Here is a 13,298-nt window from a genome sequence, read left to right on the forward strand (position 1 = left end):
GGTAACCTTATACATTTTCAGGTGCCTTGTTTGCCTCTTGTCACACAGGAGAAAAGGCACGAGATGTTCGTAGACATTTAATGCGTGCTTTTGCTACTTTGGGTATTCCCTTAAAGATAAAGACAGATAATGGTCCAGCTTATGTTTCAACCACTATCAAAACCTTTTTTGCCCTATGGGGTGTAACTTATATTACTGGCATTCCTCATTCCCCCACCGGTCAATCTCTCATTGAACGGTCTCATCAGTCTCTAAAGCGTTTATTACAACAACAAAAAGGGGGAATGGGAATGGCTATTCCGGAGGAACGGTTACAGAAAGCATTGTATGTTTTTAATTTTTTGAATTGTTCTTTAATAGATAACAATCCACCGATAGTTCGACATTTCACTGCAAATACCTCTTTCGAGGCACGGGTTAAAGCCCCAGTATTGGTCCGAGATCCAGAAACAGGTAAAATTATGGGACCATATCCTCTTGTTACATGGGGAAAAGGTTATGCTTGTGTCTCTACAGAAAAAGGACCTAGATGGATCCCAGCGAAGAATGTAAGACCTTTCCGTGAACCTTTATTGCAGACAACTGATACCGACACCGACCCTACAGAATGAAATAAAAACTGTGTGAAGATTACTGTTTAGATATAGTTATGTAACTACATGAATGATTTCTGCCCTGAGCCTGGTGGCGCATACAGCTGCGGTTTGTGTCCGGGCTCAGAGATGTAAATAGGGGCTTCTCTGTTATGGTAAAGTGTTTCTCTTTGCATAAAAAAGAGGGAATGAGGGGAATGACCCCAGAGGTATGTTCAGAGAAGGCATGCTATGTTTCGAACTTTTTGACTGAACCAGTTCTTGTTTGGTGTGCCCTTCCATCTATGTATAATGTTAATCCGAAAGAAGCTGATATTGTTTACACTTTGTCGATAATTGTCTTTCTGTAGATGTTAATGTAGTAGGAGGCTATGATAGGAACGTGTATCGCAGCGGTTCTTATCTTACCCAGAGTAACAGTAGGAAAAGCATTAAAGAGTTAAATCACCTTGTTTGGTAGGCAGTTAAGAATGTGAGTCAAAATTGCTACTGCCTTTGTTGTTGGTTCAGGGACATGGCTGTGAGGATTTTGATGGTATGTGCTGCGTGGATTTTAGGCGCCCCACTGCAGCAACATGTTATCAAAATCTGAGAAAATTTCAGCCTTTGTAGCATTCATTCACTCAATTGGCAGTATTGTTTGTTTGCTATTGCCTTGGTTGCTGTCATGTTTGCAAGGGCCCTGCAGAACATGGCAAACCTGGTACTAGCTGTTCAAAAAGCAAAAAGGGGAAATTGTAAAATTGTATGGAACAAGGACAGTGGGTTATTTTGACATTGATATCATGTCTTAGTTGGTTTTTTATTTGTTCTATTACTTGTGCCTTGTTTTTGCTCGGTTTCAGGGGTTCTTTTGTGCAACAGGAAGGGGGAGATGCAGGAGCGGTCTCGAAACTAGGACCATGCGTGGCAATCAGTTAGCTGAGGGGAATGTGCTCGAGCTTGTCTAGACAACAATTAACACGATGAGGCATGTTTACAGAGCACAGGGGAGTGGGAGACGCGTGGCGCCAAGGAAAGGCAACACCTTGCGGTTAATTGCTGGTAGTTAACCACCAATCAGGGATTGCCTAGTATGCAATGCTTAGCTTCAAGAACCAATCTGTTTAAAACGCGCACCTTCTGAAAGTGTATAAAAACGCGTGCTTCTGTACAATAAATTGACATTTGCTTGCATCAAGCTGCGTCCCGTCTCCTCATTCGCCGCACTGGAGCATTCCCATTCCTGCTGCTTTGCTAATTCACATGGTGGTCTACTTCAAAGTAGCAGCTTGCATTCTGCAAAGCTAACATACCATTTGTACTTCTGCCTTTTCCCCATTTTAACCTTGCTCTTCCTCTACTACTCAATTACGTTAAGGCAACAAATTACACATAATCTGGGCACAGAATAAAGACCAAGACACCAGCAGTTTCTGGAAAGGAAAGTGTCAGTTACGTAGAAATAACATACATGGCAAAAGTCCTCTTATATTTTTGTTGGAAAACTTTCTGCAATAGATGGATTTATCTTCTTTTCCTTTGTTTCATACCAATAAACCCAGAATAAGCCAAGGATTTCTAACAATAACGTTAGAAATCGAAGAAACATGTCACATTTTGTGTATCATATCTATCCATCACATGGCACAGCATCTTGTTAGACCTGTACTGAAGTACATTTCTCTTGCAAGTGCAGGACATCTGACCAACTTAGCTTGCTGTACAGAATTCCTTTACATTCCACAAAGACAGAAACTTAAAAACTGGCAGAAACTAGTTGGTTTCACAGGCAGGGCTCAAAAGTCTCATAAACCAGCTCACTCCTATTGCTGCTCTGCTCCTGCCGCAGCCAGGGCCCACGCTGCTCCCCAGCATCTGCCCTCCTGCCCCTCACACAGTAGCAAGCAAAAAGCAAGAGACAACGCTTGGAGCCTTATATGCCTCAGCAAAGGGGATGGTGCTCTGGGCTGGGCATCCCCAAGGGAAAGGTCCTCTTTGATCACCTGGTACCCAATAGCCTCAAGACGTTTAAAAACCAAAAAAGTACCAAATCCAGCAAGCATGAGCACCTTCAAAACCCAGAGTATGGCAACAAGATGAAAAGCAGGGGGAAATAGTCTTGCTTGCCTTGTGGACAGAAATAAACATTTATCGGAGAAAAAACTAAGGGAGAAAGGTGGCATCTCTGCTGTGTAAGTGACTGAAAGGCCACCTGCTTCTGCCTAATTCAATGACATCTGTGAAGGGTCTCTCCCCTGCCAGGTCAGGGTAAACTTCGTGTGCCTGTGTGCGTGTGAGACAACATCCACAGAGCGCTATCCGTCACTATATGTAGGCAGCCTGTCCAGGCTGATCAGACCGCAACCAGCCCGTTACTCTTCCCCTAACCAGACTCATGTTTCAACAGACCCTGATGCTAAGCACAAGAGCCCTTAAGCAAACTTCCCTGCAACTCCATCAGGGTGCCCAGGGATACTGGCACAGGCTAAGACAACCAGCCCACCACACCACAAGCAGCCTATGGAGCTATAGGATACCATTAATGTATAGAGAACAGGGGGAAAATACCTTCCTGGGGATTTTTCCTGGATATTCAATCCAGGAAAAAATTTACCTCATTGACTCAGAGAAACAGAATTCTCCTTGTCTGCCAGATGAGTTTTACAAAACGTGATGACAACTGCGAACTCCAGAGCATTTTGGTTCCCCATGCAAGCCTGGTAGAGGGATGAAACACTGTGCTGCAGCTCTGTGGAGTGGAAGGGAGCTCTGAGGACAGGCTCTCCTCTCCTGCTGTGCCTGTGTCCGGAGAGGTGCTTTAAGGCACAGCCACCTCCACCCGCCGCCGTGCCAGAGGCCTTTTCCACTTCCATCTCTGTCCCTGACAAAAGCATCAGAACAAGGGGATCCCAATCCCCTGGAGTCTGGTAAGCATCCCCCTACTAAGCCATTAGGCAAAATACCCCAGCATTAGACCCAAAATCAAGCTGATCCAATGCATTAAGTTATCACTGGCTTGCTCTCACACCTCTTCACTGATTTGGGGTCTCAGATCGTCAATGGCATAAAATGACACGATCCTTTCACGGTCTCCTCCACACAAACCTGGTGTCAGCAGTTCGTTCAGCCAAGCAAAATGGCAGTTCAAACATCTGGCTCTAAAGAGCCACCCAGCCACCACCACGGATTTGAAACCAAACAGAAAATATTTATTCCCTGGCGCGTGCTGCAAAGAGCGCTGCTCCTGTCCAGTGATCAGATCACTGCCTGCAAAAATCCATGGCACCCTGCTTGGGTGACTGGGGAGTCCAATCCCAGACACTGGCATGTGGAAGACCAGAAGGTTGCTCCCCACTCCTCCTGCCTCAGTTCCAGTCCTTGCCATCTGGTTTGATAATAATCAACACAGCTTTGGTCTGAAAGAGACTTGGGCTTCAAAGGCTTCGGTCAGGCTGAGCGCTGCTTCAAGATGAAAACAGCGAGCAACGGTGGCAGCACTGGCTTTTAGATGGGAAAACACAAACGCATTAGATAATTTTGGGTAGCCAGCCTCGAGATGTGATCTGGCACAGGCACTGAAGACAAAAAGGATAAACTGGGCACATCGTGTTAATAGTTCGGAGCCCCGAGGCAAGGCGAGACCCCAGCTCCCTGGCCCACAGCCCGTCTGCTGCTGCTGTCGGCCGGGAGCCCTGGCCCTGCAGCGTGGAGGAGGCAGATCTGACTCCCACACAGCAGTGCTCTCATCCCACAAAGCACAACAGCCCCAAGGTGCTGCAGGGGCTCTCCACAAGCGAACTGAAATCAAAATTACAGAAAGGATACACCCCGTGCTGAAAGGGGTGCGCTCCGGCCAAGCCTTCTGCTCCGATGGCCAAGTCCTCCTTCCCCAGCAGAATAACTGTATCGCAGAAGATGTCAGCACAGCCCAGTTAGCGCCAGCGACAGCAGCACCAAAACCTTAACTCAGGCTAGCAGCTAGTGCCCCGCTCAGTCCTGCCTCGTGCTAAGGCCCATGCTCTCTTGGCTTCACTGCTTTTGTTATCCCGGTACTTCGATGCCACCAGGAGAGGAACTGCAAAGCAGTGCTGTGAGCTGCACGCTCACCCTGCAGGCTGGAAGCTGTCTGCCTGGCTGGGCTCTTGCATGAGCTGCATCCAACACGTCTCCCTGGCGTGAGGTTCAAGCAGTGCTGCACTTCCAGCCCGACAGTCCCAGCAGGATGGACAGCCAGCCAAGTCCCAGAGGCGAGTGGTGCTGTCCTGCCGCGGTACTGGACTCCGCTGGCTGCACAGACTCTTCTAAGACAGTGGACAGGTCAGAACATCCCTGTCAGTGCATCTCCATCGAAGTGCTGCTGCTCACACCATGCAGGTAGCAGCTGCCAGATGTTAAGCCGCAGCATCTCTACCTGGCACCAAGCAACATTGCTGCTGGGAAACCTGGGGAAGTTTTGAGCGACACACCTCAGCCTGGAGCCCACCTCTTGTGCTGCTTAGACCTGGGAGCTGATTCTGATTAAACTGATTAAAACCATAAGTCTCACAGCCAGCCACTCCATCTGTGCCACCAGCCCCCCTGGCTGGCCAAATTCCCCTGTGGATGGTGCTCGCCAGCTTATGAAATGCCTCAACAGGCAAAAGCTGCTTGCCAAAGGGTTGGTCATACCTCCTCACCCCCCTCCATCATCACAGATTTCGGAAATAACCACAAGTGCCTCCTTGCTTTGCTAACAGTGAGTGAGTGCTGTAACAGCAGGCTGCTGGGAGCAGCAAGGCGATGGTGTACGTTGCAAGACTGTGCAGGAGGGAGGAGGTGAGCGACAGGAGCCAGCCTCTTCACTAAGAGTAATCTACAAGCAGGGAAATGCCTGGAAAACAGTGCACTACACATCAGCCGGGTGGGGTGGGGGGAGGGGGGGCGGGAAAAGCCAGTACAGACAGTGGAGAACACGGCATCGCTTCTGCTGGGCGATACGGGAAGAGGTAAGCGCTGGCGATGGGGGAGGTGTGCGGGCTGTGCCTTGGGAACGTGCCCGAGTAGCGCAGGGCTCTCCGTGGGCACACGTTTGTTGGGCTGGGTTTGTGCCCTCCTTGCCTCAGTGTGCATAGCTGCACGGGCAACGAATGCGCCTATTACAATCCAGCCAGAACATTTGTCTCTGTAGCTGGCAGAGAGGCTTCCACACCTCGGCGATACGCTGCGTTTGTTTGCGTTTGCTCTGAAAGCTCCACACGCTTGGTTCAGCGCTTTTAGACTCCGAGGCAGATGCATTGGATTGATTTCTAACGTTAACTTTCATAATTACTTATACTTTGTAATGGTCTCAATGCAAACATGAAGCAGACTTGGAGGCACAGACTCTGCTGCATTACACCATAGCTTCCCACATACTTTATGTCGTTCCAGGGCACGGTGCCTCATTCTGGGTTAATATTCGCTAAACAGGAGCTTCAATTACCCAGTTGCACAAAGGACAAATGCGCAGTTAGTAAGCGGGCACAGCTTCACTGAAGTCATTACTGGTTACATCGCAAGCACTTGGTTTTCTAACTCCAATTTCACTCAGACTTGGCTGGTTACAGAAAATTTGCGTGAGATTTCAAAATCTCATCAGAAACAAAATTAATAATAAACTGCGCTGTTCACAGTGCTCAGTGAGGAGTCCAGCGTGGCCTTTATCATCTGAAGGGCTGTTAATGCAGAAGTTAGAGATGTTTTGAGTGAGCTTTCAGCTCTCAGCATTTCCCAACTCCTACACCTTTGTTTTTCCTTTCTTATCATTACATTAACGCTTTTGTGTTATGGAATATTCATGATGCACACCACATGCTTAATGGATTTCCTCCTTTATTTGCAGTTAGCCTGCATTAATACAAGAATCACAGTATTCAATCTGAAAGCCATCAAGGATTCCTGGGCTTAATATCACCGCCGCTTTTAATGGGAAAGGAAATCTGTAAATCAAATCTGCAAAAGCAAAACCAAAGGCTGTATGGGAGCAGCACAAGCAGTTCAAAAGCATCCTTCACATTAAAAGCATCTAGAAGTAAACTTCTGCTAATTGAACCAGTTCTAAAGCTGTGAATTACAAATAAACTCTCTGTCCTAAATGACAGCTATAGTTCCCCAAAAGTAGACACCCACACACCATCATGCATTCCTCTCCCCGCTGCCTATCCTGCAACATGGGGACACATGGGCAACATGAGAGGTCAGATGGAGAGGTCAGAGCTGGCCTTGGGACTCCAGTGGTACCCAAAACACTCATATTTATATCTCTTGTGGGAGTAAGAAATCAGCTGAAGACAAAGCATGCATTATGGTATATTTGCTTAGATCTCATTTGCTGGGCATGAGCTGCTTGGCCTTGTGCTGTCAGCACAATTAGATGCAGATGAATACTCACCATTCCTCAACCCTGTCATGTCTTAGTGCACCAGTAAATCTCCGAGCATGTGTACAGCAGAAGGCGTTGTGTCACTGGGGCAATGTGGACCATCCTCAGCCAGGGAATTCTCTGCCCGACGTGATCAACCAGCTATTGCTGCCGACTGACGCGATCCCACAGAGTTCCACGATATGTTTTTGTTTATAGAAGTCATTCTTCCCTATCAATATTTTCTCATTATTATCTTCTACACACACACGTGCACAAAAGTTAACCCTGAGTATTACCAGAAGCAACAAATCTTGTTCCTAATGAGACCACTGCAACCCCATATAAATCAATCCAATTGCACGAAGTAACAGCACAACATTTAGTGCCATTTAGCTGCAAGACGTGCACTGAAAACAAATACGTAGGTGCAAAGACAAGCTGACGCTTTGCAGGTTAAAAAACCAGCTAAAATCAGTAGGTGGTATTTTCCTGAAAGACCCCTAAGCAGCCTTCAAGGCCAGACCTTCTTGGATATACACCAGTGCAGACCCAGTGGGACCAGCAGAACACCTCACACTTCTCCAGCGGAGGATCTGACTCTGCGTACTTACTCTCTGTTAGCGGCGAGTGTCCCTGAGCTGGTACCTCGAAAGGAACCTCAGCACCAGCCCTTGGGTGCACTCACTTCTCCAGCTACTTGAAGCACAGTCTCAGCACCGGTATGCGTAAAATTGAGCTCCTCGTATTTCTGTTTCAGCAAGGGACCTCAGGACATGCCTAACTTCCAGCTACAGCTCTCTCCCTTTGAGGATAATGGGGTAATCACACATTTAAAGTTAGATGTGTCCTCCTCTCTCGGTAAAAGGGGTCCGTAAAACCTCCAAGTTTAAAAGAAGACCTTGCAATATTTCTATTCATCATGCAAAAGGCAGAAGTTGCAGATTTGAGAGTGGAAGGTAATTTTCCCTTCTGAGCTCAGCAACAAAGAACAGTGCTGTAGGCTTTCTAACAGCAAATCCATTTTGGTACTTCACTGACAAGGTTAAAACAGTCAGAAATATATTGTGCCACCCTTGGAACAGAGTTTTTTTGCTCATATGTATCTAATTTCTACCAAGATGTTGGTTAAGGAAAAAGCATTTGATAATCTGAGTTTGTAACCAATGGCGGAGTCACCAGGTGGGAAGCAGAAGGAATTCAAACACAGGCTAATTTGCTATTTGCCAAGCATTTCATTTCCAAAGAAAGGAACACATTCAACAAACCAAAGTGAACCTGAAGGTGCAGGAACGGAGCTGGGGGATGGCACATCGCTCCCAAAGAGCATCCAGGAGAGAAATGGGGACTAAGGGGATGTCACAGGCTGGAGACAAAGTATCCCAAGACAGCTCCACTCTCCTCTGCAAATCCTGGTGCACCACCGCTCAGAAACGGGATGCCGTCAACTCCAAAAGCACATCCCAGACAACCCTAGTTCTGCTCTTCCCTGGGTGCCTGCAGGTCCTCTCTGCTGCGCTGACACTGCCTGTTTCATGGTGTGACACTGATGGGGAATGGTACCCAGCCTCTGACTGAATCCTGATGGGAGGCTGAGATAAACGAAAGGAAACTGATGTCTAAATCAGCACATGAAAAGAAGCAAGCAGAAAAAACCCAAAGATTAATCTGTGCTACAGTGTTCCTGCTCAAAACTAGGAAAGCCTGCTGCAAACTCAGACCCAAGGTCAGGGAAAAAGCCCTTAAGAAAGCAGAGGGGCTCAGAAACACCACTGGTAATGGGCACTACTGCTCCATAAAGAAAACACACACCAGGTTTTGACAAAAAGCAGCTTCAGCAGAAGGTATCTCGGCAGGATGGGCTCCCCAGCAGCACGCTGCAAGGAATCCCCTGCCAGCACTGTGCCGCCCACATCCAGCGCTTGGCTCCAGCCACACTGCAGCATCCCATCTGCAAAGCACAGATAATGCTCCCGTGGCCTCCCGCCCGCCCAGCGCTTTGGATTTGAGGCTCGTGGTAGTACAAATCGCCTCCTGCACAGGGACCCTTCACTGAGCCGGCCCCCAGGGTGCCAGCATCATCACGCCGAGGAGCGGGTACCACCAACTACGCCTGGACGAGCCGCAGCCTGCCCCAGTTCCTGGCTAAACCTGTGCCAAGGCTATCCTGGAGGCACTGCTGCTGCACCCAGGCGGGCTGGAAGCAGCACAAACCTGTGCTGGAAACATTTCTTTTCTGGAGAAAACATCACCTGAAACTTCACAGCTTTCTGAGCCCCTCTAGGGGAGCCCAGCTCGCACGCCTGGGCACATCTTGCACACTCAGCCAAGCTTTTGTATTGCATTATTCCATCTTTCAAAAAATAACATTTTGAAGCAGGGTTAATTTTTTCCCTCACACACACCTCTAAAGATTAAATAACGGTGGCACTGGAAATGGATGAGCTTGAAGCTGAAAACAGGGTCACTTGGTGTGACCTTCAGAAAAAAATAGGAAATAGCAGCCTGGGTAGAGTTTGAAGCACCTGGCCCCTTTTTGGCTGCTTGTAGTAATTAGCTCATACAGGAGCAGTGCCCTTGCAGAGCGCCAGCCCTGCGTGTAACTTACACCAGCAAAACAAGGTGCGGTGTCAAGAAAGGGAGGAAGGTACAAGGGAGCCTGCTGAATGAGTATCAATCCTGCAAAGAGTGTTTAAGCTCCACCAGCAAGTGCAGAGCATCCGCTGCTATATCCCAAACATCTTCCATCCACACTGCTGCCAGCTCCACTGCAGCATCGCCTGGAAGTCTCCAGGATCCACGCACTGGGGATTACCAGGGGTCACCCCCTTGGCTCCAAGGCTGACGCTGCATCTGTAAGCACAACTTCAGTGTGGGTCAGAAAAAACTATGTGCAGAACCAGTAACTGCAACATGGAATTTGGGCTGGTCTTGGTTGAAATTCAGCAGGTCCACACCATCAGATTTCGCTGGTGGCTGAGACAGACCCCCCCGGCATTTTTAGATGACTTTGTGATAGTTATCTTCCCTTTCTACTATTTGCTTTACGCTTGAAAAAAAAATTTATCTCAGGAGTCCTTTGAACATTAAAATGTATGCCACGCATGCTACTTTCTTCAAATATTTTAAAATATTCGAAACGTAAGGACCTTGGCACAGTGCCTGGGATCCTGTCTTTTCGGATAAAAGTTTCAGATAACTGACACTTCCAATTACCATTTCTCCCTGAAGAGGTCATCTCCACTTTGGCTCCAGAGCAGAGCAGGGGAGGTACCTGAGGTCCCTGAATTTCACAAAAGGTTAAAAAATCTGCACAGTTGCTAATTAAAGCCAACGCACTCTGTGTCTGACCTAGTTCTGCCTTGCTTTCGGGAGGCTTTACCTGAGTATCTTTCAACCACTTAAAATTAAAATGGTTAATAATGCATCAGAGCCAAATGTTACCCAGGGGCTCACTACACGGGGAACTGTAGTTTTGCTTGCGGATGGCATTGTTCATTGTTGCGGTGGGTGGGGAACACTACCAGCCTGATTCCTGCCTTTACTCCAGCTGTGCGCACCTTTATGTCACTTACTGATGCCTCAAACCTCTTCTGGCTGATTTCTGTAAATGCTGAAGAGTACACTGGCCGAATCAGGGGGCAGAAGTTGGCTGAGCTGTTCATCTGGTCCCCTAAGCATCCATCCGCACGCTCAGCTTCTCCTAAGAAAAACCTTTACGTATTCCTACAACCTCTGCTGTTGCCATCTCCTCCCAAGCTTTAATATCTAAGGGTAAACAGTGGGGTATTGCCAAGCTCAGGAAGAAGGGCTTCGAAATTTTCTTTTTGCTTCTGCGCATTGACATGGGATGAAACATTTATTCGGGAAGGTTTCAGGCACTATATTTTTTACTTGACTGCCACCTAGTGGCAATGTGAAGTAATAGCTGGGGAAAATGTACGGGCAAACCTGCAAATCAATCCGGGATTTCAGTGACTCTTGCCAGCAGTGTGGGGCAGGTTACCTGCTCAATAAGTCAGTTTTCACCCAAAGCATTTTCTACAGGTTATGAAGAACATAATGGCTTTGATATTTTTAACGCTTTTTTTAAAGGAGATGGGATGTCATAATGAAGGCAACACCCATCTTGCGGTGCTTTTCATTCATAAGAAAGTTGGTGGTGTCTACCAGCACACACCTGTACAGGCTCAGATGTCCATCAGCTCCCCTGGTAAGGCAGATGCAGCATCACCGGTGAGCCTGCTGCTGTCACCACCCCACCAAAAGGGTCTGTCTTCCATGGGGAAAAAATATATATATGTTTCTTCCTGAAAAACCAAACTTCTGCAAAGTGAAGCGAGCTGTTTCCTACACCCCAGCAACATATCTCATGGCAATTCCCAGCACGAGGGAAGGATACGTCCAAGCTCCCACTTGCCTGCCATGTTGCAGCTGCTCTTCTGAAGCAAAACAGTTGGTTTATCAAGTTTCTGCTGAAATGTCAATATTTCCTGTGGAAATGTTGGAAATAAATCATGGCATTGTGATTTTTTTTTTGGGGGGGGAATAAATCTACACAGTAATTATCACACTAGGGCAGCATTTTTAAAAGGCAAGTGACATTTTCAAGAGGGGAGCTTGCACGCTTTCTGTGGAGCCTCTGTGCTCAAAGTCTGGCATCTCTGAGAGGCAGCAACTTTCATTTCCATAAGTTTCGTTTCTATCTCCATAATTGCACTGGAAATATCAAAAAAGAACATTTCTTTTTTGGTATTCTCCATAGAGGTGGAAGAGAAGGGGCTGAAATTACAGCATTCTGGAGCCTTCACACTGCAAATGCTTCAAGTTTATCTTCTTTCTTTTCTTTTAGAACTTGCATTGATTAATGTCGAGACAGATTGCTTGGTGTGAAATAGAGGTAAGTCCTTGTAACCAGACCCTGAACTGAAAGCGGCAGTAATGTTATCTAATGTAAAATAAAGAAGAAAAAAAGTCAGCCAAGCTAAAAAAAAAATAATAAATAATGGTAATATTCAAACTTCATCCAAGCCCCCAGTTTCACCTCTCACTCTAATCACAGCTCCTGCAGAAGCACCATCTTGCAAAGTCACCTGAAGGGCTCCCCTGCACCCAGCGAGCATCGCCACTCAGCAGCATCCCTTGTGCACTAACCCTGCACACGTCAGAGCACCAGCAGCAGCTTTTGCCAGACGGGGTGGCAATATATATTGCCTTTTGCTCTCACATCAAGCAGATAAGAGACACCTTAACTCCGTTTCCTTGCTGTATCTGAACTCATTTGGAGACCTTATCACACCAGGACCATGCTGCAGCTCTGCTTTGCCCTGCATAGCTTAAAATCATCCCAGGGAATGGAGGAGAAGCCCTACCAGCCCATGTGCAGAGATGCTGTGGACCTCTAGGTCCTGCTGGCAGCATGATGGGGACCCCTCATCTTGCCCATGGGGACTACAGCAGCACCCTGACACAGCAAGCTCAGAAATAGGTCAAAAGATGCCAATTTTTTTGTGCTGTGGGTTTCTTTGTGATGAATTGTAATGGTACTTCAGATTAGTTAGGCTGCTGAGAGCAGTTTGCATCCCATTTGAACAGCTCTACCTGCACTGGCATTAAGATGAAATGTTTATTTTTCATATGTCTGCACTTGAAGCTGTGCTGCGGAATCCAGCTTTTCAGAGCTTGAGCCTGCCTAGGCACCTAGATCCCTTTTCATCCGCTTTATCAATTGTCTCCTTGAGGAAACATTTTGCCAACATTGCGGACGATTAAAGGCTCAGGACAGCATGCCAAGAGACAGCTGGGAGCACTCTGCCATGGGAAAATCCCCCAGGAAATGCAACAGGACCCTAAGCAGGGTGACTTCATGCTGTTGCCAGTACAGTCTAATGGGGAAAGCACCAAAGGTGCAGGGAGATCCGCAGGGTTGACCCATGGGAGCAGCAGAGGCAGGGTCTGCTCTCCTGATGCCATCATGGTCAGCTCCTGATGTCTCTCCCTGGGAAGCAACATTTTGCACAGCCCATTTCATCCGGCACTCATCAGGGGTCAGCTCAAAGCCATCCCACCCCAGCCAGCCCCTCTGCAGCACAGCAAAGCTAGAGCAAGAGCTGGGCTCTGGTGGACATCTCCACTCTGACTCACGATACAGCACAAAGTAACATCTAGCAGAGCAACCTGCTGATAAAGAATGCACACAAAAAAAAAAAAGTCTTCATGGCTTCCATGACACTGGACTTTGCTGAACTCATTTCCAACATATTTTACTCACTTTGAACCATAAGAAAGACTCAGATGGGGTGTCCTGGCTGATGCGGATGGACACAGCTTCACAGTCAGCTATA

Source organism: Falco rusticolus, chromosome 14 (assembly GCF_015220075.1).
Source record: "Falco rusticolus isolate bFalRus1 chromosome 14, bFalRus1.pri, whole genome shotgun sequence".
Taxonomy (NCBI): domain Eukaryota; kingdom Metazoa; phylum Chordata; class Aves; order Falconiformes; family Falconidae; genus Falco; species Falco rusticolus.